Source organism: Sinocyclocheilus grahami, unplaced genomic scaffold (assembly GCF_001515645.1).
Source record: "Sinocyclocheilus grahami isolate Dianchi unplaced genomic scaffold, SAMN03320097.WGS_v1.1 scaffold297.1, whole genome shotgun sequence".
NCBI lineage: Eukaryota > Metazoa > Chordata > Actinopteri > Cypriniformes > Cyprinidae > Sinocyclocheilus > Sinocyclocheilus grahami.
Genome location: NW_015505476.1, coordinates 974,748 through 1,001,279, shown reverse-complemented (window position 1 = coordinate 1,001,279; position 26,532 = coordinate 974,748). Strand labels below are relative to the sequence as shown.

At 35.5% G+C, this 26,532-nt stretch overlaps 1 long non-coding RNA gene across 1 annotated transcript in view; it reads right to left on the bottom strand.

Annotated features, from left to right (window-relative positions):
• Positions 1–5,534: 5,534 nt before the first annotated feature.
• LOC107601054 (uncharacterized) overlaps positions 5,535–26,532 on the bottom strand; it is a 41,894-nt gene continuing 20,896 nt past the window's right edge. Inside the window, exons 2-3 of the long non-coding RNA XR_001610879.1 lie at positions 17,693–17,797; positions 5,535–5,622 (exon numbers count right to left, since the gene is read on the bottom strand). This is a non-coding gene — a long non-coding RNA (uncharacterized lncRNA). The remainder of the gene's footprint in view (positions 5,623–17,692; positions 17,798–26,532) is intronic.

Genomic DNA, 26,532 nt, shown 5'->3' with positions numbered 1-26,532 from the left:
TATATATATATATATATATATATATATAAACATAAAAAATCATACTGATCCCAAACTTTTGAACGGCAGTGTATATGCATGATTTGTACCATTGCCGAATGCGCTGTCGTGTTACACCAGAAGTGGCGCATGCTGGCACATTTGAGTGAAATGTGAACCTGTTCTCACTGCACTCTTTGTCACACAGGAGCAGACTCCCTTTTACACGTCTGGGCCAGAGCGATAGTCTCAGAGCTGTGGCTGTTTGTGTGTGTGTGTTAGGGGACCAGTGTGTTTGCTGTCACCTCCCTGCTGAAAAGAAACAGACAAATAAGTTCAAACTTCATGGCCTAGTTCTGTTTCGCTGTGCCTGTGACCTGATTCCAGTGAGCCGGCCAGTGAACGTGTATGTTCTGACTGCTGTGTGCAGGAGAGGTGAGTGTGTTGCGCTCTGAGCTCACAGACGAGTTTTCCCATCCCAACAATGCTCATGTAAAACAGGCCATTTTCAGCTCACTGTCACAGCTCAAGCTGTGCTCATTACTGTATATGTGTATGTGCATTCACTATGATGTGTGTTTTAGTGCTTCATGTGATCTCTATGCAGTGCATGCAGCTCAATTCAGTTTGTTTTGGAAGCCCAGGCACTGCACATGCTGTATAAAGGAGTGCTATATAAAATATATATTTCTGATCAATTATTATAGTTTTTTTTTTCCATCACTGTTGGTTAATAATGTTTTTGTTTTTTTTAAGAATTTTGTACTTTAATACTTCAAATCAGCAAGGACGCATTACATTGATCAACGTAGACAGTAAAGAAAAAACAACAACCTTTATTTAAAAAAAAAAGCTTTCTATTCATCAAAGAATCCTGAAAAAAATATAATTTTCTACAAAAACATATTTTTATTGAGATTTACATATACATTGATATAATAAAAAAAGTTGTCTTGAGCATCAAATCAGCATATTAGAATGATTTCTGAAGGATAATTCGACAATGAAGACTTGAGAATAAATTACAATAATTCATATTTTACAACAGAAAAAGTTACGGTCACATATTAGGTGGCCTTAACTACTATGTACTTTTTATAAAAATATAAGCTCTCCTCCACTCTCTCATTTCTCTGTTGAAATGTTGGGAAGGGTGTGAAAACAAGCTAAAAATAAGAGCCCGAAGGAGGAAAGTCACAGAGGCACATTAATTGTGCCGGTTAAAAGCGGCATACAAAATATAGATTTAGAAAAACGGAGGAGATCTTTAACATCCTTTATTTTCGTCATTCTTCCTGATGGAGAGCCACTAAAGCAAAGAAATATATTTTTTTAATATCTCCGAGCACCTTTCTGACCTACTTTCTTCTTGTTGTTCTCCTGCGAGTCTGTGTACTTCTGCTTGACATTTTTGAAAAGGAAACTCGAACCCGCTTTCCACAGCCTCAGTGTAACTCACCACTTCCTCTCTGATGAAGTCAAGGAGTCTGATGAAAACAAGGCGAGTTAAACTGAGAACGAGACTGAGTGTTATTCTCAGGGGTGGCTCTGCTTTTACACGCTGGAATGGAATGTTATGGAAGCCTGATTTCACCTCAATGTAAAAAATGTAAAAATGTAATTATGAGGTAAAGTTTAAAATTAGAAATAATATCGCACTGTGAGATAAAGCCACTTTTAGAGATATGAAGTTGGAAGATACAAAGTCACAGTTTGTGATATTTTAAGTCACAACAATGAGAAACATAGTCACAGCTGGGAGATTTAAAGTTTTTTTAACTAAAAACTAAAATCATTAAAAAACATCATCTTCATAACTAAACATTAACTGAAATAAAATATAAAAAATGTAAACATTTTGTTTAAACTAGTTGCCAAAGCAGCAACATTTCTCATTTTTGTTCAGTTTAATTTGATGAACTAAAATAACAAAAACTAAAAACAAAACTTAAAAAGTATGTAGACATATTTAAAAATAAGTAAATAAATCAAAAGTAAATATATAAATACTAATAGAAAATACAAAACACAATAAAATTACTGAAACTTTAACTGAAATTACAATGAAAGATATACAAATAAAACCTAATTACTAATTGAATAAAAATTCTAACTACTGATAAACTATTATAGTATATTAATGATACTAAAGTAACTTTAACTTAATTAACATGAACTAAAATAACATATTAAAAAAGTATAGACATTATATTTCATCTAGTTGCCAATGCAACATTTCTGTTCATTTTTGTTTAGTTTAAGTTGATGAACTAAGATAACAAAAATTTAAATAAATAAATAAAACGTATACTGACATATTCAAAAATAAATCAAAAAGACTAATAAAAACAACAAACAAAACAATAAAATTACTAAAACGTTAACTAAAATTATAATTAAATATATACAAATAAAGCCTCATTCAAAAATTTACAAACTATAATAGTATATTAATGATACTAAAGTACCACATTTATTTATTGATATATTGAGTTTTGGAGTTTTAAGAGCTCTTCAGTTGTTTGTAGTTTGAGGAGCAAAAACCCACATAAATAAGATTTGAGCTAATCTGATTAAAATCTGATTTTTAAAATGCATTTCATTAATTCATTACTATGGCAACCAAGAAGATATTGTCTACACCACATTTACAAAATGACAGAGCAGACAGTCCTAAAGTTTGGATTTGGGAATTGGGTGCAGTATGAACAAAAATGATAAATTGAATGTTTCATGTAACTATCGGCTTTCTCTCCGATGTTTTCCCTTAATATCCCTAAATGATGTAAAAACAGAAACGTGTTTGATTTCATATTGAATTCTCTGACTTTTGATTGTAGACTTGGGTATCTTGGCAAATCTGGGCACCGTTTGAGACACTGAAATCTATTTTGAAACTGTAAAGGAGTGTTTTATCAGGAAAAAGCATGAGTTTCAATTTTTATCTCCATTTAATCATTTCTGTCTTGAAGAAACAATTGAGTCTATGACGGTCTGTTTCTCAGTACATGTCTGTCTTAGAGAATAAGAGCGATGTGAAAGACGATCTTGTGATTTTCTGTCCTGTGGGAGACGCCATTGACAGGGCACACGGTGTCTCTGACTGATTCCAGACTGATAGCCGAGCAAATGTGAGAAATATCTCCTTCAATCCATCTATTCTTGACAGAGGAGTCTGAATTGACTTGTGTGGATGTGTGGAGTGGACAAAAAAGTTGTGAAGTGGCAGGACTCAAAGTTTCAGTCAGTGAAATGTTGGCCAGCACTGGTTTCTTTAGGCTAGAGGCTTGCACTTTCTTCATTTTGAGTTTGGTTTTGATTTGTGGCCCGTCGGCTTTGCTTCACTCAAATGGAGGGTTTGAAAGTGAAGACGCAGTCGTGGCCAAGGACTGCCTGGTACCAAGAAGAATTATTCATAAACAGCCCCACTAATGAGCTTTGTATAAGAGCACAGACTACGATTCAAACAGAATGGTAGCTGGGAGGTTTGATTGAATGCGAGTGATAAACTAACATCTCCACCCCACAGCGACCCTTCAGAAAGCAATTACAAGAGCTCAGGCACTTCATAACCAGTCAAAACAACCTGTATGTGTCTGTATGTCAAATCATCAATTCCCCCTGGGATCATTAAGATGTTTTATGGTATATTCAGAACTGCCAGAAAAGACTAAAAAACCCTGGAACTATACATCTCCTGGTTTATAGCCTCTCCAAGTTGTCTATCTGCTTTCTAAACAGCTTGTGTTAATCATGGCTTAATTCAGAGTCTATGAAGACATTACTGTTGATGGCTGCTGTGGCGGTCATTTGCCTTTTGGGGGAATGGAACATTAAGATTCTGTCTCTGAGGAGTGAAAACAACAGAAAAATCAAAGCTCAGTGCCTGTAATCTCCACTGTCCTCATTTAGCATTTCACCGAAGACAAAAATGTCTCTCTTGAGGTTAATCAACTTCAGTAGATTATCCGAAAGAAAAAAAATGGCTTAGTGTTTTTTTTTTTTTTTTATAGATCAGTTGTTCTCAATTATAACAAGTTGTGATATAGTAAGAGTATAAAATTAACGTTGACAGCATAATCCAGATATTGTTATTAGATATATTTGAGTTCATTTTTAGATCTCTGACTTTAGTATCTTGGCAAATCTAAGCACAAATTTAGACAATTTCAGAGGAGGGTATGGATTTTTCGTAAAGAGATAACTGAAGTCTCATCTTGCTTTCCATATAGTCTCATTGCTATCTAGGAGAAATGATTGAGAAGAGACTTTATTAGTGATTGTTCTACCTTAAGGAATATCACTTATCATTTAAGTACAGCTGTTTGGGACTTAAATTAAACATGCATGTAATTCAAATGTATGATTTGTCATTTGTCATCAAAATATCAAACCACATGGCATTTAGTTTGCAAATTTTTTTCAACTGCTTACAGACATTTTCAAAACTTTGCCTCTTTTTTTCCAAACACAAATCCAAGAATTGCACACACAAGATGCAAAATGCCTCACATCTCTTGCAAAATGAAGCACTGCATTCAAAATATCACAAACGCATCTCAAAAGCAAACATCTGTAAACGCCTTTGCCATAATATTAATTCCTGTTAGATTTTTGTGTTACATAGAGAATTGTGTGTTGTGTTTTGGAAAAAGTGTTTTATGAGTTAGAGTATGGTTTTGCAGATTTGGTGTGTGGTTCTGGTGTTTGAGTGTCAGGTTTCAGGTTTCAGAAATTATGTGACAAGTAAAGATTTTGTGTGTAAGCAGTTGAAAAAAAAACTGTAAAAAATATTATCACTTTTTAACTTATCACTTGTAAGACACTGCACAAAATACACTCTAAAAATGCTGGGTTAAAAAGCGACAAACCCAGCTATAGGGTTGTTTTGACCCAGCAGTTGGGTTCAAAACAACCCAACCGCTGGGTCAAAACAACCCAATAGCTGGGTTTGTCCCTTTTTAATCCAGCGCTGGGTTATATTTAACCCAGCATTTTTTAGAGTGTACATGTTTTTTAGGCTTTACATTATCATTTGCAGATGCCACTTGACTTGGTATTTTAATGAAATTAAGTTATGTGCTTTAGAAAATACCGGATTGTCTGGTCTCAGTCTTTTGGATGGTGGACCTCCATCTTCTGGGTGGAGCATGTAGAACAGACGCACTTTGTTGGCGTGTTTCTTGCTCTGTTGTGTGTGAGAAAGAGACAGAAAGACAGAGTGATATTAACAGATAATAATCCAGTGTTCTCACTTGATTTGGTATGAATGAAACACGTCTTTGTGCAGGGAAAAGACAGACACCCAGTAAATATCCAATTCTGCAAAGCTATAGGGTTGTTTTGACCCAGAAGCTGGGTTCAAAACAACCCAACCGCTGGGTCAAAACAACCCAATAGCTGGGTTTGACCCTTTTTAACCCAGCGCTGGGTTATATTTAACCCAGCATTTTTTAGAGTGTACATGTTTTTTAGGCTTTACATTATCATTTTCAGATGCCACTTGACTTGGTATTTTAATGAAATTAAGTTATGTGCTTTAGAAAATACCGGATTGTCTGGTCTCAGTCTTTTGGATGGTGGACCTCCATCTTCTGGGTGGAGCATGTAGAACAGACGCACTTTGTTGGCGTGTTTCTTGCTCTGTTGTGTGTGAGAAAAAGACAGAAAGACAGAGTGATATTAACAGATAATAATCCAAAGTGTTCTCACTTGATTTGGTATGAATGAAACACGTCTTTGTGCAAGGAAAAGACAGACACCCAGTAAATATCCAATTCTGCAATACTTAAAATAATGCACATTATCAACCATCCAATCTGCAATGCAAAGGATTATACTGGACAATTAATCAATTATGAAATAAAAATGACATACTTTTCTTTTATAAAAGGAAGCATCCATTGATTTTGACGCATACTTTTGGTTCCTGCTGAAATTACTGAATTACTCTCAAAAGAAAGTTTGTGTTTGTATGGGACGTTTTTGTGCAGAGCGTTTGAGGTTGCTTGTTCCCTCTAGCTGTTATTGATTTGTAGTGTCTGTGCAGTTCTGACAATCATCTTACATATACTATATACAGTATATGCCCTGAGTTTTTTCGTTCTCTGTCAAACTTTGCAGTGCTTGCAAAGCTGAATTGTATTGATATTCTTAAAACATTCTGGTTAAAAAACTCCATTCAAACTTTGTAGACTTCAGCCGTAGCTGTTATCAAGTTTTGGGTTTGTACAGTAGATCAAACGTTTGAGAGATTCTTTGACTTTTAAAAGGTGAAAGTGCACTTTTTACTACGACTTCTAGTTAGTTTTAGTTTTTTTTTGATAAATTGTATTAATGTGACAATGTAGGCCTATTTACAAATAGCCAATCTTATATATCACATCTGCCTGTGATTCAGAGATAAACATGAGAAAAGGGATACGTTTTATTATTTTCATGAATTATTTTATTATATATTTTTTTATATATATTATAATTGTAAGGCCTCATGTCATAGACACTTACTTCTATTTTCATCCTGAAATATAATTAGGCATATTAGTCTTACCTTTCATTTTGCCTTGCCTAGAGGACAATTTAAGTAAAAAATTTTGCATTTAACCCCATTTTCTCGTGCTGATTCTTGTGTACATCCGACTGAAAATAAGATGTCTGCTGAGTGTCATGACAACAGAATGCAGGATTGTATTTACTCTGAACCAACACACCAGTTTATACTGTTCTTTTGCTACTTTACAAGCTCTAATATTTACTTCCTATAGGAGACAGACAGACAGACACAGACAGACAAATAGCATACACTACAGTATAAACAGTGTGTGTGTGTGTATGTGTATGTATATATATATATATATATATATATTCTTTCTTTCTTATGTCATCTACATTGAATATTAACTGCTGTCTTCTGTTACTCCACCCAAACACTTTGATTATTTCACAGGAATCTGATGATGGTTTGGCAGTCGGTTGAACTTTAAAAAATGCATGTGACTACTTAGCTTTCAAAACATTTACAACCACGCACATATCAAATAATCAAGGTGGGCCAGAAGAGCAAAGCCCCAGTGACCTTCTAAAAAAAAAAGAAAAAAACCTAACATGCCTGCTTCAAGACTTGTCCAGACTTATCTTGAAGTACTGTCCAGGGTTCAGTCTATGTTGACTCTTTTTTAATTTTTTTCCTCACTTGTACTGCCGGTATCTCTGGAAACAGTTTTCTACCTGCCCTGATCTGACCCTATATTATATGTATGAGATCAGGCCATATATGAAAGAATATGAGATGTAAAGTGCACCATGTTGGCAGACAGACTTTTTTCCCATATCCTCTTTTTAATACAAAACTTAAGGCTGCTCTTCATTTTCAAGTTAATCTGAGACAAAACGCTCCACTTCACACAGTGTTTATGCAGAGACGTTTCCCGAGCTCACTGAGGGAGGATATATTTCAAAACACTGCTTTTAAAATGTAATAGAAAAATGAAAGGCTTGCAGTATGACATTTCAGTTCTGTCTCTATAAAATCACAGAACATATTTACACAGTCAATTACAGAGATGTGCTTCTGCAAGCAGAAGTGTTTGTATTAGCAGAACATGTAAACTAAAGCATGGTTTTTGTTCCATGTTATAACACTGCACAACAAAATAGAGTAGGTTGATTTTTAAAGTTGGATAATTTTTAACTCATCACAGCATCTTAAAAAAACACTGCACTAAGCTAAATGTGTGTGGCAGTGCTTTAAATTGGAAGAATTTCATAGCAAAACTATTTCCAAAAAAGTGGACTATTCAACCTTGCTAATTGGTTGTTAGATGTTTGGTCTGTCACCGCAACTCCTCTCTAATTAAAACTAACCATTTTAACCTGTATTTATGGCCTATGTTTGTTTTATGCTCATTTGAGTTTTGCACATTTTTAGTAACACATGCTAAAGGCAAACTCTATTGGAATCAGTTGTGAGGCAAATCTCCCATTTGTTTTCAGTGAGAAGATCTAGTTCTGCTGTGTATATAGAACGTCCATAAAGTCACTCACAAGGTTATGTTTCAGGTAGCTGTCTATGTAGGTAGTATGCAGCAAGTCAGTTTACTAGGTTGTGGAGCACAGACACATTTGCATAGATAAGCAATCAAACCTGATATCACTGTGGGTTTAAGATGAATAGCTTGAATTTGTTTGTTTATTATAGTATTTATCAATATTTTCAATTAGCTTTTATATTTTCAGTTTTAGACATTTTGTTATGTGCTTTTATCATTTTTATTAATTTGTTTTTTAATCTATTTACTTTTTTTACTTTATTTTAGTTTTACAATTCAATTTCAGTTTTAGTAATTCAACTTTTATTTAAATTAGTAGTCAGAGTTTTTCATTTAATATTTATATTTGTTTCAGCTTTATTTCAGTTAACAAACAGTTTTATAGTTTAGTAGTTTTAGTTGACAGTAACAACACTGGCAAGCATAAGGCTGGTTTTACACAGTTTCTAGTTTCTAGTTGGTCATCACTGAAAACTAAAACAAAACATAATGCAATGCATAATTAAATATATGGGTAAAACACCTGTAAAAAAAAAATCTATATGGAAAATCCCTTCATGTTAACACTGCACATTAGGCCCTATTTTTAATGGGTTTTTACTTAAAGGTCCCATGACATGCTGCTTTTTGGATGCTTTTATATAGGCCTAAGTGATCCCTAGTACTGTATCTGAAGTCTCTTTCGCAGAATTTCAGCCACTACGAGCCAGTCCCACAATGAGCTTTCCTTAGGATGTGCCATTTCTGTGTCTGTAGCTTTAAATGCTAATGAGGAGGAGAGAGGCGGGGCAACTGCCATGCTTCGCTCGTTTGCAAGCCATGATGTCTCTCGAGGAAAAAAAAATATTGCGCTCGCCTCGCACGGTAGTAGCTCATTTTCTCATGGGCGGGCCAAATTCTCTGGGCGGGCAAAGCAGAGAAAGGGGAGGTAACCTTTCCCCGTATGACGACATAAAGGGACGATTCCAGATTGGGCCATCTGAGCTTTCATTTTCTCAAAGGCGAAGCAGGATACCCAGGGCTCGGTTTACACCTATCGCCATTTCTAGCCACTGGGGGACTGTAGGCAGGCTAGGGGAACTCATATTAATGTTAAAAAACCTCATAAAGTGAAATGTTCATGCCATGGAACCAACCAGTTAAATTCTGCAGACCCGGATACGGGTCTAAAGTCACGTTAAAAATGTGTATGCTTCATTTACATAGCCTTCCTTATATGGTATCAGCCCATATATGGGTTCATTTGAAAGCTTGGAGTGTCTTCTTTACAAAGAATTCCTTTTGGTTTTTATATTCATAAAGCAATAAAATTAAGCTTAGAAATGTATTCGTCCCACACACGGTTTTCCGCCTAACCAATGTGACATTTTTATGAAGAATGTTTATTTGATATATTTTTCACAAAAAAGTCAAGTCATATATCACAAGAAAGTTCTCATTCTCAGGAATTTGACGATGTAAATCATTTTATTGTGAGACAATCATAGATCGAATTATCTTCAATTGAATTGCGATGTAAAAAAAAAACAAACAGAATTTTTTATAGTGTAACATTCCTACTTGTAGCACTGCTTCAGTTAGCCGCAAACAGCCACAAATATCTATAAACTCTATATTACCTTTTAGATTAGGATCTCTTCTTTCAAACAAGACAATTTTCACGTTTCTGCGTGCTTCCATCGGTGAGATATTCGCGTTCTGTCCAGGTAACGGAATCCAGCGCGTCTGAAAATAATGGCTCTCCATCTCATTACAGCTCGCAGGGAGCCATTCTGATGTTATAGATATCTATTTTAGATTGTTATAGACCAGATATATATTATAATGTAGACAGTCTTGAGCATCCTGAAAGAATTAAACTGAGTGTAGAAATCACAATATGAGAAATTTGGTCCAATTCGCTTGTGCCATTTTGTATATTATTACATTTTTAAAAACATAAAAATGAAACATAATTCAATCAATAATCAATTAAAGTGCTTATGGCACAGAGTACAATAGGATTGTGGGGTTAATGTGTTTTATAAAGCCTGTTTTTGCAAAGAAAACTCACCATGACACATTTAGATGCAAAAATAGACATTTTCACTCGCTTCACAAATAATGTTCTAACTCCTGTTTAGAAGCTGTTATTTGAAAGATTCTTTTTTCTGGTACTTTTTGGCATGTAGTGGCATCAAACAAAGTAAATTGCAGAGAGTTGAGCCTAATAGAACCTGAATTACAGAATTTCAAAAATATATATTTTTTTAAAACTCCAAAAGTTTTTTTGTGTTTATTGTAATATTTGAAAAATATATAAGGTGATTTATAAAAAATTACACTCATATTTTGTAGTTCAAAGGGTTTTCTTTACAATGAAACCATTTTTGTTTCATTTCCACAATTGTATGTGTGTAGGGCAAACATTTGAATTTGAGTATGAAAAATTTAGGCAAAAATACCAAAAACGCCCCAGAGAATAAGTGGTTTTAAGAGTGTAGATGGTAACCTATTGTTTTTTTTTCTATAAGGGATGTTCAAAACTAGATAACAAAATTGAGTAGTCAATGAATGACTAGTCACATATCAGCCTTAAGGAAACCATGCTTCCTTGCTTTAAACCAACCAAGAAGTTTGTTTAAAATTATTCTCTGTTGCTCTGTTATTTTCAGTTTGGTTTATTATTATTATTAGTGCTGTCAAATTATTAATCGCGATTAATCGCATCCAAAATTAAAGTTTATGTTTATGTAATATATGTGTGTGTACTGTGTAGGGATGTAACGATTAACCGCGAGCCGGTTGAAAATCAATTCAAATATGTGACGATTCAAATCGGTTGAGATGCTAAACAAATCGCGATTAATTTAGGGTTAGAAGTTTATATGAATGCATGTCTGAGGGGAACTTACTGTCTTTAGAAAAGTTTAGATTATATTTTTTCTTTTCATCTTGCCTCTGTGTAATGCATATTAAAGTTATAAGTGCACCGCTGCTTTGTTTACAGCGGAAACCAGGAAACACTTTAAGCGCCACCTGCTGGCAGAGAGTGAATCTGCGTCTCGTTCAGCTCGTCTGCTGTTTCATGCAGATATTTTTGTATAGTTTCATAAAGCTGAAGTCAGACCATTCTGTTTTTACTTCAAATTTCAAAATTATATAATCTAATTTAGATTAAAAACTGCTCATGTTCCATGTATGCAGCATCTTTGTTTGAATCATGATTAAAATGCAGTGGTTGCCTCTAATTTTAAAAGGAAAGAGCACAGACAAAGCCTTATTTAGTTTATAATATATATATATATATATGTAATATATAAATATAACATATTTTTCTTAAATATATACATGCATGTGTGTGTATTTATATATACATAATAAATATACACAATACACACACATATATTATGTAAACAAAAACTTTTATTTTGGATGCGATTAATCGCGATTAATCATTTGACAGCACTAATTATTATACTTCTAAGAAATGTAAAAACTCTCCTTCAATCTTTAAGGAATGTGTACTAGTTTAATTTAATCTAAAATATGATTTAATAATTTGGAAAATATTTCATTAAATAAACTGCAATGACTTCTGCATCTGCATCTGCAGAATGTTATTATAGGCTTGGGATGACACACAATAGATTTCTAATGTCATTTAAAAAGCAATACATCCCCATTAAAACCAAAACATCCTCCTATGTCATATACGATTGTTTGAAATTTGTTGTTGAATTTATCTCAGAAGTAATGATATTTAACAGTAAAGGGAATGAATTTAAAGATGAAACTTCCCAGGTAGGTTTTAGTGTGCTGACAGTCAGTCAGAACACTAAATCCCTCGCCGAAATATAGTCTCGAAATGTATCCCCTTCAAAGCACCACGGCTGAAATATTAAAGCTCTATATTTTATATCACTATCATATATAAAAGCAGCCCTTTCCACAGATATCCCAAATATATCTGCCACAGTATAAACTGCATACTGAAGCAAGATTTCCACTTGTGGACACATTTTTACCGTCCCACAGTATGAGTGAGTTAAAGACTCTGATAGACTTGGAGGAGAGTGAAGGCACAGCTGTGAGTTGAGGGTGAGTTGAGTGAGATAGAGAGAGAGAGGAGTCTCTGTTGTCTCTGAAGCAGTCAGACTGGATTACACTGGTCCAGTGAAGAGCTCAGTGCTGAGAGCGGATGAAAGAGGCCATTGATACACTCAGAATGAGCTAAAGACCAGACACTGAGGGAGAGAGAGGGGCAACATTTGGTCTGGGAAAGATTTGATGGTTTATGAGGAGGCTGAGCAAATGATACAGCTATTAAAAATGTTGAGTTACGTGGTATTTGAACGATTTGAAATTTTGCAGAGCCAGTAGTGCAGAGCAGTATGACAGTACAGTATGTACATTTGGGTATAAAAATGTGTCTGAATGTGGTTGTGATTGTGCTGTACCGTTCATAACCAAACTATGTGATGCCAAGGAGCTAAAACGATGATCTCCTTGCAATATAATGTCAACTTTACAATTTCACATCAAAATACTGTGTGAGAAAATAAATAACCCCCATTTTACACCTAATTGGCTTTTATCCTGTCATTTACAGATGACAAAGCAAATTATTAAAATATTACCTGAATAATATTTACCTTGTGTTTAAATTGACATCATATATTCTTCCTAGCCACTATATAAGTAATGTTAGATGCATAAATGTCTATTTGGTTACACCTTATTTTAAGGTGTCATTTTTACATTGTAATTATACATTTAAGTACTGAGTAATATTAATTAACTACATACTTACTATATGATTAGGGTTAGGATTAGGGTTTGTCTTAGAGTTACTTGCATGCAATTATGCATAATTTATTGTTATTATAATAGTAAGTGCATGTAACAAGTAACAAGGACACCTTAAAATAAAGTGCTACCATTTATTTCTTACAGTTAATAATGAATGTATTATTATTATTATTATTATTACTACTACTACTAGTAGTAGTAGTAGTAGTTTTATTTTAAGTTTTAAGAAACCAAAATGAAAGAAAATAATTTGTAATAAATGTCAACAAAAACATAAATGGTATTTCAATATGATTAATTCAATGTATGATATTAATTAAACATAAAGTATGTATCTTTAGCTAACATGTTAATTTTCAATCCTAAAAATATATTTTGTAAAAATAAATTAGAAATCTTTTTTTTTCACTAAAATTTTCCATGCAAGTAAAACTGATATGAATATTTGAATATCTTCCATACCTTTCCATATATTAGAATAGCTTATTGAAAAATATGTATAGATAAATACAGCTTCTCATGTATTGTTATATTAGGGCATAAATTATTAAATATTTTTTTATTTACATAATTAAGTGAAAAGCAGCATGTCTTGACAAAAACATGTCTCATTATGAATATATGAATATCTTCTGTATCGTCACTAAATCTTCTATCTTCTTGTTGATATAAGATTTTGGTAATTTGGCACACCAAAAATGCCATGTTTTTTTTTTAAAGATTTATTTTTTTATGTTTTTGCCTTTATTCAGATCGGACAGTTAGTTCACAGGAAGTGAAGTGGGAGAGAGAGAGGTGGGCGGGGACGGGAAAAGGTCCACAAGCCAGGGCTCGAACTCGGGACGTCTGAAGCGTTTATTTATTTCAAGGCTCACAAAATTGCTAGCCCGACGTCCCGGGGCTATTGTGTTTTCCATTCAGGCTACCAAAATGTATCACCGCCCTGCCCGACGGGCTATCTTGAACAGTGATATAAAATTATTTCCTTGATTTGCGTTGTTTACCAGCTTGTAGGGGTAAAACGGATCGTAGTTGATCGTTTTTCAATCCTAAAAATATATTTTGTAAAAATAAATTAGAAATCTTTTTTTTCACTAAAATTTTCCATGCAAGTAAAACTGATATGAATATTTGAATATCTTCCATACCTTTCCATATATTAGAATAGCTTATTGAAAAATATGTATAGATAAATACAGCTTCTCATGTATTGTTATATTAGGGCATAAATTATTAAATATTTTTTTATTTACATAATTAAGTGAAAAGCAGCATGTCTTGACAAAAACATGTCTCATTATGAATATATGAATATCTTCTGTATCGTCACTAAATCTTCTATCTTCTTGTTGATATAAGATTTTGGTAATTTGGCACACCAAAAATGACATGTTTTTTTTTTAAAGATTTATTTTTTTATGTTTTTGCCTTTATTCAGATCGGACAGTTAGTTCACAGGAAGTGAAGTGGGAGAGAGAGAGGTGGGCGGGGACGGGAAAAGGTCCACAAGCCAGGGCTCGAACTCGGGATGCCTGAAGCGTTTATTTATTTCAAGGCTCACAAAATTGCTAGCCCGACATCCCGGGGCTATTGTGTTTTCCATTCAGGCTACCAAAATGTATCACCGCCCTGCCCGACGGGCTATCTTGAACAGTGATATAAAATTATTTCCTTGATTTGCGTTGTTTACCAGCTTGTAGGGGTAAAACGGATCGTAGTTGATCGTTTGCACGTGTTTCTAAGTCTTGCCGATTTAAACATTCAAGTGTTTTAAACCATTCACGTGCATTCGGAGCTGCGTGCACTCATTCAAAGCGCACACAGACAGCCGCGTTTCAGACAATGCACATACACAGAATTGATTCCTCTTTCGCGTATCCTTGCACATACAAACATACACACAAAATTATCTCAAAATAACTGTCTCAGCAAGTATTCTCGTAAACACAGTCGGTTGTCTTAAGTGCATCATTATACTGGATCCGTGCATTCGGTCTTAAAGGGGCAGCAGCCAATAAATACCTGCTGTTCCATAAGCGCCACCTGCTGTCAGAGAATGACATTTGCGTCTCATTCACAAAGCTAAAATTAGACCATTCTGTTTTTGCTTCAAATTTCGAAATTATGCAATCTAATTGCATTCTAAATAACATGTGTTTAGCATCTTTGTTTGGATCATGATTAAAATGCAGTGGTTGCCTCTGATTTTAAATGGAAAAGCACAGCCAAAGCATTAGTTTGTTTATATGAAGAGATTTATTTTATTTGTATTATTTAATTATTTGATTTGGAATTTGTTTTTAAATTTCACGCTAGTTTTATTATTTGACATATTTCAATTTCACAAAGAAATGTGCAGCATTTTGTTGGAGAAACAATAAAAGGACACCTTCTCATTTATAATTTGTCTTAAATCTCATTTTGTTAAAAGGAAAAATTGTGAGAAAATTGTATTGTGAAATCAGTATCGTGAATCGCATCGCATCGTGAGTTGAGTGAAGCGTTACATCACTATATGCTACTAGTTTTTGCTGTGGTATCAAAGATGTATTCCGTTATTTAAATAATAAAGAACCATATTTGTTTTGCTCATCTGCAAAATGACCCGATCTGTTACTCAAAATCTGATATGATAATGCAATATGATCCGAGCTGTGGGTTTTGTGATCTGTTGCACCCCTACTCTCTTGACTTGTTATTTAAAAAAAAAAAAGTGAAAGTTTTTAATCATGTTGATTTGTCCGCAGTGAAGTTCAGCCAATGTTTTTTTTTTTTTTTGGCTACTTAAATTCATTTTGGTCTACCAAAATCTGAAGAATGTCTGCCCGAAGGGCTACCAGAGATTTTGAAGATTTTTTGTATTTATTTAGACAGGGAAACCAGGTAAATGCTGAAATAAACAAGTGAAAGCAGAATGGAGAAATGGACAGGACAAACAATACAGAGTGATATTAAGAAGACAGAAGTGTCCAAGCCGGACAGTGAAGGGCAGCCGACAGGTAACAAGGTTTCTCTCAGGACTGAGATGAGACATTAAACCCAAGCTTTTAGTATATGTCCTTTAGCTATCCATCAGATTATCAGCAATGCGCACACAGGCTCGCATGTAGCATGAGAAATTGAAAGAGGAAAAGGCCCAGAGATATCCGAAAGTCCATTAAAGTTGCTCTGACAGGTGGACAGAGTTTGTGTGGTTCAGTCCCAGGGGAACGACTCTAATGCGTGCTGTGGTGCGGCAGACTCATGTTATCACACAGAACATCTCTATCTGTCTCTCTGTTTTTCTCTCATTCTCTCCCTTTCCTTCTCTTCACCTCTCTAGGGAAATGGCTGGTTGGTTCGGGGCCTGAAATGAACTGGTCACAGTGACGAGTTCATCAACTTGGAGTTTCCTTGAGGACACACAGTTTTCTGGATACTTGGGAAAAAAAGTGTTGCATTATTTTCCATCTGAGGTGTATAGTGTATAGGGATGATATTTCAGATTTTATTTTTATTATTAACATTATTTTTGAAAAATCTAAATTAATCAACAATGTGAATATTGTGATTGGCCAATAAGTTGACAATAGGCCAGTTTCACACTGCTGAATTGATTCCTAAAATAATGAGTGACATGAATTGGCTCTTTTTAGTAAATAAGAAAATGTTTTATGATTTTTAAATGTATAATTTTTTTTTAAATGTACAATTTTTCAATTGAATTATTCAATGAATAATTCAATTTAATAAAACATTACCGTCAAAACATTTCCCCATGTGTCATTTCTCATCTATTAATATGATAAAAAATATTATAATATAATATATTAATTAGAAAATCTGTTAATATAATATTAATCATATAAAAATATAATTTTTTTTAAAAGCAAAAGGAAATAAACATCTTATTTGATAAATGTTCAAAAAAACCTTAGGTTAAACATTTAATTAATATAAAAAATAAATATAAATAAAAAGGTTATTTTTCTGTGGCTCACTCAAACTTATTTAAAATGTATTACTATTTTATAATAATAATAATAATAAGTTATGCATATCAGAATTTCTTCTGTATATTTTCATATACTAAAATGCCTTATTGAAAAATATGTGTAGATAAATATCGCACTTTATGTGTTGTTATATTTGGGCATATTACATATTTAAATATCTTTATTTTATTTATTTAGTGAAAAGCATTGCGTAAAATATACGTCATGGTTATTTTGAAATAAATAATGTCATTTTACTTGGATTAGTCATTTTCAGCTGGTTGAAATGACAGTTCTTCGGACTGTCAAAAATAACCTTTTAAAACCATTTGAGGGAAAATGTATCATTGTATTTAAATGAATACAAGTAAATCCAGCCTTCATTCACGCGTAATTCAGGACATCAGCCTCACACTGTGACATCTGAGAGCATTTATTCAAGCCGAGGGATCGCAGGGATCAATGACAGAAGAGCTAAAGTGTTACCGTAACACTGAATATAGCTCACTGGCTTCTCTTCGTAAACCAATCTCGCCAAATGATCCTGTTGAACAGACACGTTCCCTCAGCTACACTGATTTTGTGCAAAGGAGTTTGTCCTCATTAGCGTGCTCATTAATCTAGTGATTGCGTACTCTGCGGTCTCAGGAACCGTGTGTGAGAGATGTAAATAATGCAGGAGGATGATTATTTAATGGTCAATCATTGGGTTACTTATGAAGGGGTTGTGGGTCTGAGGAAAGGTGCACTGCATTACAACTTTAAAAGCAGCGACTGAAAGATACATGAGAGAAGCATTTAGGTTACAAATGATTATTACATCCCTGATGATCAATTGATGAGGCCTGCTTTTAACGTAATGTGTGTCACTGCTCTCTCTCTTTGTGTGTGTGTGCTCACCTCATAGTGTGCCACGCGCTGAGACTCAGAGATCAGCTGAGCGTTGCAGATGTTACAGTAGCTCTCCGTGAAGAGTCCTTCATCACCAGCTCCGGCAGACTTCATCTGATCAAACACACACACACACACACACACACACACACACACACACACACACACACACAAACAAAGAATGTTGAGACTCACAGAGCTCTTTTTTGAGTTTAGACTGATTTGACTAATTGTCAAGTCAATGTTGGTTTATTGTTGTTTTTCTGCAGTTAGGAAGTACAAGGACACATCATTTTTTCTCAAAGATGTAACATAAGACCTTGCATTGCAACAGCATGTGACAAATTACATAAATATGGCAATAAATAATGTGTATACACAGGGGCACCTTAAGATAACCAAAGGCCCCTGGGCTACAGCATTACAGACCCTAGAAAACCTCTATTTTTCTTCTATTTTTAAGCTTCCTAACAATTATTTGTCAAATTTCGTTTTTTTGTCTTGTTAATATGCCAGATAACATTCACTACACTGTTCTACGTAAAATGTGATTATAAGCGAATATGCAAATTCATCTTTGCCACAAAGGCGCTTGTGGAACAGCAGAATTATAAAGCCGTTACATAACGTAAACAGTACTTTATTACGGGCATTATACGGAGGTAATATGAAAGAAAAATGCCATCAAAACTTTCCTGGCTGAAATATGAGTTTACAGGTATGATTTAAACACCATAAATCACACACGATATTAATTATTCATCATCAGTAGATCAAAACAACATGGCATGTTGGCATAAATGTGGGTTATTTGGTGATTGCTAAGTGTGTTTTTATTTTGAAACATGACATGCTCACGTTTAATTAGTTAAATCACAGCGTATAAAGTTTAATCACATTTAAGCAATAGGACAATTCCTATTTTTCCATCCCCAGATTTACAATGAAGACTTTGAAGCAGCACTATTTATGGAACACAGATGACACACAGATTACATCCAAGCAAGTTACTGAACTCTCACTGTATGACATTACAGAACGTTGTCCGGTCCAGTTCCTTTCACACAGCAGTGTTGTGTTTGTGTTAATCTGCGTGTTGACATAAAGATACTCTGGTGCTGCGCTTATTTACTAGCGAATGCATTGTACATTCCGCTTACAGTATATCGATGGAACACGTGGAACATACCAACTATACAAACTGTGTGGGGAGGACCTAAACTAAGTCATTCACTATATAGACTACTACAACCCGGGCGTCGCTGAAAATGAGTGTGCGCATTTGTTTACAGAACGCTGTTGTCACTGCTGCAAACTCCCATATAAAGAATTATTCAAAAAATATAATTCAGCCAGTGGGCCCCCTTTCCAGTGTAGGCCCCTAGGCTTCAGCCCCTTGAAGCCCATGCATTAATGCACCCCTGTGTATACAGATGGAAACAAAGACATTAGAGCTCTCACTGCTGCTGGTCTTACATACTCAGGCAAGTCTGATTGGTTGTTTTTGAGTGATTTTGGCTACTGGTTACAGTGGTTAGCTGGTCAGTCTATAAGACCATTTGGCCTACCAGCTAAAATCGGTTGAGTTTTTTTTTCTGTCTCTCCCCCAACAGTGATGTTACAAAACCTAGTACGATTCCTCATTTTCTAGGGAAACATAATTTTTTTTTTTTTTAAAGTGACGTGACATGTGGCCAAGTATGGTTACCCATACTCGGAATTAGTGCTCTGCATTTAACCCATCCAAAGTGCACACACACAGCAGTGAACACACACACATCCGGAGCAGTGGGCAGCCATTTTTTTGCTGCGGCACCCGGGGAGCAGTTGGGGGTTCGGTGCCTTGCTCAAGGGCACCTCAGTCGAGGTATTGAAGGTGGGAGAGAGCGCTGTACATTCACTCCCCCCACCTACAATCCCTGCCAGTACGAGACTCAAACCCGCAACTTTTGGGTTACGAGTCCGACTCTCTAACTCTCTAGGCCACGACTTCCCGATTAGGCCACAACTTTCTAACCATCCTGCAACCTCATATTTGTTATAGTTAATGTTAGCATGTTGCTTAGTTATTGATTCTCTTAACTTTTTCCCCTCCATTGGCGTAATTTTCCATCATTTATGAGACAACGCTCCCCCACCATTGACAATTTTCTTGCTTTCTGTGCTTTTACAGTTATACAGTAGGAGGCGCTGTTACACATTTTCTGAAAGTGTACTGAATCTCTCAATCAGAACATGTGAAGAAGCAGAAACAGATTAAACAGCAAATAAATTTAAACTGCCTAACATTACTGAATGAAATATAGCCCCAGGAACTGGTATTTGACTGTAGCTGCGTTTACATTACCCTTCAACTTGCACAAATTGAAATTGCGAATTGAAAATACGCCCAATGGAAACACGTCAATTTTGCAAAAACTCCCATATATCGCAAAAAAATTTTTGCGCTTGCAGAAGGTGGTTTTCCGGCAATTCGAAAAAGTATGACTATTTCACAAAACTGCAATGGAAACAGTATTGTCACATTTACAGATCACCTGGTGTACGTAAAAGTCACATGATAATACTATAACCCCCAAGAAACACCTCATACGTGGCCACTCTCGCCTGCTGCGCATTAAGGCTCCGACACGCTGTTTCTTTAAAGATACATGTCTTTGTCTCCTTCAATTAAAAATAATGACTAGTGCAGTGGCTGCGATATACGTAAACCTACCAACATTAGTCATCATGACTTATTGCGAGAGGAAAAAATGCAATTTAGTCACATAACATCGTTTAATGGAAACGCTGTCATTTTGCAATAGTTTAATTTGTTATAGCTGTCATCTATCAAATATTGTGTAAGTTTTGCGCAAATCTGTAATGTAAACGCACCTTGTGTAAGCTTTGTGGGTATTGATGGAAGTGACCTATTCCATCTGTGATTTGATCATCATTCTGAATCCGATACGGGCATAGTGTTTGACAAAAACTAATACTCAATATTTAAAATCATTAAACATCATTTTAATATTATTATATACTATTTCTGGGATTGCTTTATCCATGAATGATACATGTGATGCTGTATTACAATTTAGCTTAGGTTGTTTCTAAAACGCTGCATGACTTTTAGGAAAACCATTGCAGTGGGAACACGTCTATGACACCTTAAAATGTTGTCTATGCAGCTCACTATGTTTGGGAACAAAGCTGAAGTTTGCAGTTTCGTATTCTTTCCACTGTGGTAGAAAGCTATTTTTACTGTGCGCTTAGAAAAGGTGTGAATGATCGTCAGTCATTGGCACAGGCTACTGTTTGCAAAGAGCTATGCAATGTGTAAACTGACCTGCTTTTCTCAAGGTCACACATACATTGAGAATGTTACCAACATTATGGAAACATGGGATTATTTTACTCCCACTCTTTTATTAAAGAGAACAACAGATTTTGATTGATGGTTGAAAAGATATTTCACATCCCACTGTTCCTGTACATTGATGTTTTCTTACAAAGCCCATGAGTCAGAGGAAGAATGGGCATTTAGCATTTATCACAGAAGAAAACTAGGCGCTGGATTCCTCAAGAATGAATAAGAAATTCGAAGAAATCACCCATCAAACCAAATCCTCGATGTATAATTGAAAAGCAAAGTGTCATAAGACTTCAACATCGCTCTTTTGCCATCTGTGAGTGAGGGTGATTCTGATGTGCAAAATCAATAATTCAGAGTGTTGCACTTGTGAAATTCAACTGTGGTTTAATCTTGATTCTTGAAGAGCCTGCATAAAGAGCTGAGGAGTTCAGGTGCAGTTAGTGTGCAAGGACTGATGGGTACACATCAACCTGACAGCATGTGTCACACTAATGACTCAGAGCGCCCAAGAATCTCCGATAAAGTCCAAAATAATCAGGCACTGAAGGAACACAGAGCACACAATCAGATATCAGATTTTCCTTATCATGACAGCTGAGAACATACTGGACCTTCTCTTCAGTATACTGTTGAATTTATGACTGTCATTGTTTGATTGCTTGTATCGAGCAGATCAATAATGGATTACCTGTGCAAATCTTTAAAGATATTCAGGTGCACTAAATAGTTATAACACAGTATTTCAATGTAAAAATCCTATATGTTAGATGTGCTGGTATAGCATTTCACTATGCTACAATTAAGTACATTAAATTAGCTTATTACATTTTTTTTTCTTTCAATGCAAATGTTAATGCTTTTTTGTGTCAAAATTAACATTGGTATTATTGCCTATGTAAAACGTGGCACATTTTTAAGGAATCACCGATATCAAAATTCTGCCTCATACTGTTAAGTGCTAACTATTTTTATGTAATTATATTCTAGAGTATTTTGTCAAATAAATGAAAAAAATAATTTTAAGTGCTACCAAAGCAATTTTATTACAGCATTATAATGTACAGCATAACAATGTATATTGATTTTAATATTTACATATTACAGTGTTTTTAAAGGTTAACTTTGAGTGTTAGAAGAAAGTAAATATAATCTAAATATAAAAATGGAGGAAAAAATGCACAATTAAATATGTAAGATTTGTCAATATTTGATATGATTTAATTTTGAGCATGTTAATTTCCTATATTTTTACATTTAATTAATTGATATGGTATCAATAGTTCGTGCATCACTAGAAAACTGATTTTGGTGTAATTTCCAATAAAAACGGCAGTAATATTTCATCAAATTATGGAGAAGAGCATAATAACCGGACTTATGCAGACTCCAGAATACAGTTATTATTGTTAATTAAAACTATTAAAAACATTTTTGTTAATTGAAATAAAATAAAATAAAATAAAATATAAATATTAAATGCAAACTCAGCTAAAACATTAGGCTGAAATAAGTTTAAGTAGAAGCACTAAAGTTACTACTGGAAATAAATAAAAACTGGAAATGGAAAAATGGAACAGATAAACATGAGCACACTAATATATTTCACTTTTAGTCTCTGATTTCAGATTTACCTGTCCCTAAACATCACAAAAAAGAGCACAATGTGACTGGTCACTTTACATGTCAGTCTCTTTCTATGTTAGTGGTTCAAGCCGCAAAATGAATTAGATTTGGCCAGTAGTGAACCATTTGGCAATGGGAGATTAATGACTGAACATTTGCTTTCACTTCAAGGATGCTTTCCCTCAACAAAGATGCCAGTTGTTAGAATATTGATTAAAATAATCTGGAAGGAAAATGATCCTGTGGCATAATAAAGTTCATTTCTGATTCACTTGCGGTCTCATTAAAGATTTCTTTCTATCTGAGCACCGAAAACAAGCCCTCCGTGTGCATTCAGACACAAAACCTGTTTCACACAATTTAATTTTCTGTGATTATAATTGTATTGTGACACATCAGTGATCTCTCACAGCACCTCGATGATAGTCTAATTTAATATGCTTGAGATTTTATTTCCTTAAAACGACACAGAACACTTTTTTTTTTTTTTAGGGAAAGTCTTCAAAATGCACTTATATTTGCCTTTCTATCAAGGACATGACCACAAAATGAATGAACTCTACACATCTTTGAGATTGCGATTGCTTAAATTGTGGGATACGACTGTAAGGTCGTATTATATTAACGTGATTTGAGATATTAATAGTTTAAGTACATATTAAACTGTCCCATTATTTTCTAATAAAAATCTTTCAGAGGTGCAATATTCCTTTACTTAATACTACTACCATTGAGGTGAGCCTGAACCAGTTTGTTCACTATATGAGAGTCGAAGAATCTACAGCACTGCTGTGTTCCTCTCCTTGGTTTCCTATGTAGTGAATCAATAGCCTATATCACGAACACGGACTCAGCACTAGAAAGTTATTTCATCTACTAAACAGTGAGACACTGATGAATCAATTTCCTGCAACAAAATTGTGAACTAAGGATCTGACTGAGACACACCATTTATAAAGAGCAAAACCTTGTAGATAGATAGATAGATAGATAGATAGATAGATAGATAGATATAGATAGATAGATAGAGGCCATCCAAGATGTCGATGAATTTGTTTTGTCATTGGAATGGATTTGGAGAAATTTAGCATTCAATCTCACTTACTTACTTACAAATGGATTCTCTGCAGTGAATGGGTGCCGTCAGAATGAGAGTCTTAACAGCTGATAAAAACATCACAATAATCAAGTAATCAACACGATTACAGTCCACCAATTAACAAACTGTGAAGCGAAAAGCTGTGTTTGCTTTCTTTAGTAAAAAAAAAAAAAGTAATCTCGTCTGAATTAGGAGAGAAATATGCACAAATTGTAAACAAATATGTTGGAGAACAACAGGGGATAGACCTTATTACTGGACGAAGTGTTATTATGAACTCATATTTTGGTCAGAAGTGATAGTTTAAATTTAAAATGTCTTGATGGATTTGTTTGTCACTTCACAAGACGTTGTTTGACCGACTACAGTCATGTGGATTACTTGTGGATTATTGTGATGTTTTTATCAGCTGTTTGCACTCTCATTCTGATGGCACCCATTCACTGCAGAGGATCCAGTGATGTAATGCTAAATTTAGCCAAATCTGTTTAGATGAAAAAACAAACTCATTTATATCTTGGATGACCTGAGCATGAATATATTTTCAGCACATTTTCATTTTTGGGTGAACTATTCCTTTAAGCAAATATGTTAATCCTCACACAGCCAGCAGAAAACATTTCTTTTGCTGCCCTGCAAGCACTCCTATTTCTCATCTAGTTATCTCATGATCACACAGCCGCAAATACAAAACCCTCACAAAACAGCCCACAAGATGTTTCTTTCCAGACTGCGGCCACATTTGCTTGCGTAAGTGTAAACGTACCACACATCAGGGATGCGTGATTTCGATTCGTGCTGATTCCCGTCTGTGGGATGTGGCACACTTCTCTAAAGCACTTCGCTCACGAAAGTCCTCCTCTTCATCATACCTCCTCCTCCCATCTGCCTCCTGCTCTCCTGACAGCTGGATGTGACTTTGTGGAGGTCATTCTATCATGATAGACATGCTGATGTTGTTCTGTTTCTTTCACAGCCCATGTGGTGAGCCACCAGTGGCTTCATATTCTTCCCCTACAGCTCTCTCTCTCTCTCGCTCCTTTCCTCTCGCCTCATGCAACTGTCAGACAGAGGACTAACACACTTGTTTTCTTGATAAAGCGTGGTGTTCTACAGAGGGAAAAGGCAGTGATGGATGGTGGGAGAAAGACACGGAGGAAAAATGGGCCGCCCTTCCTTTATGGATGCAAAGGTTCATGCATCGCTTTAATCACAACTAAGCTATTCAAAGAGCATTTGCTCTTCAAAAGAACATGTAGGTCCAACAAAGTAAGAAGAGAGTTTCATTTATCTTCAATGCAGGTGGGCTTCAGCAGCTTTTTAACCCCATGGTCAAGTTTGGGACCAGGTTACACTCAGGTTTTAATAAATAACTTTGGATTTGGATTCCTAATTAGTCAGTTTTATAATTAAGTTTGTAAAAGTGTTTTTATTTAAATGTTTTGTCGATACATTAAATGTTACAAATCAGTTTTTCAGTTTATTTTTTATTGTTTATATACTCTTATAGTATGTATTAATATTTTGAATTAGCTTTAATTTTTATATTTTCAGCATCAATTTTATTTTGTTTTCGTAATTATGGTTCCCTTTCATGGGAACTTCGAACTGCGTCCTCTAGGGGTCGCTATGGGGAATGCCTCGTCGTGACCCGTGTCTGAAGCATACATTGAAAAAACACCAACTCGTTGGCCGGCGACAGCCATGACGTCACTACCGGTGCGACTATAGTATAAATAGGTGAAAAAAAAAAATTTCCAAGGAAAAAAGCTCCGCTCTCGTTTGTCTCTCTTTTCGAGGAAAGAGGGGCAGCCATCTGCTTCCCGCGATCCAGGACCCGCCGCTGCTGAGGCACGGAAGGGAATGAGCTTGTGGGGATCGCAGGTGGATCTGGCCGATGAGTTTGAAGGGGGGTTTCCCTTTCGTGATCGTCGGCTGTGCACGAGAGTGAGCCGCTGGAGGTTGATGTTATTTCATTAACATTGTCTGATTCAGGGGCCATTGCTCTGCTGGGATTATGCTTTGCCCACTTTTCTAAAATCCTGTATGGTAGGGGTAGGGGACCTCATTCCCTTTCTCTGAGTTGGTTAGACCCCGGTTCCTTGGGCTCCACTCAACTAGTGTGTCTCTATCGACACACTCTGGAAGCATCGCTCCCCTCACCATTGAGGGTTATTATGAGTATGGTGCTTTCTTTCGAGCATTAATCCTCTCTGAGGAGTTGGATGCCTCGCTCCATGGGCTGTCCTCGTGGTAGTTTGAGCAGTGCTCCCCTTTTTTCAAAGGGTTACCTGGAATGAGCAACGTTATCCTCTGAATTCGGAGTTCTCCTCTCACATGAGAAGTTGAGTTCTCTGTTTTTCCAGAGCACCTGGAACAAGCAGCATCAGGTGGATTAGGCCCTTTCTCTGCCTGCCTGATGCGCTGAGTGTTTGGCTAGCCTGCATTATGCTTACCCTTCTGATTTTTCAATCATGCTGGAGGTCGAGCCCCCTCTCGGGAGAGCTGGGTTTGTGCTCCCTCAGCCTAGGTAAACTACTGCTAGCCGTTCCAGCATTGGAACATGCTGTAGGTCGAGCCCCCTTCTCGAATTGAGAACTAGGTGTGTTGCTCCCACAGCTAAGTAAATTATTGCACCTAGTAAATTAGTAAATTATTGCACCATTGGAACATGCTGTAGGTTGAGCTCCCTTTCGTTGAGAGCTGGATGTTGCGCCCTCAGCTACAGATTTACTGCTAGCCACTCCAGCATTATAGCCTTAGACATAG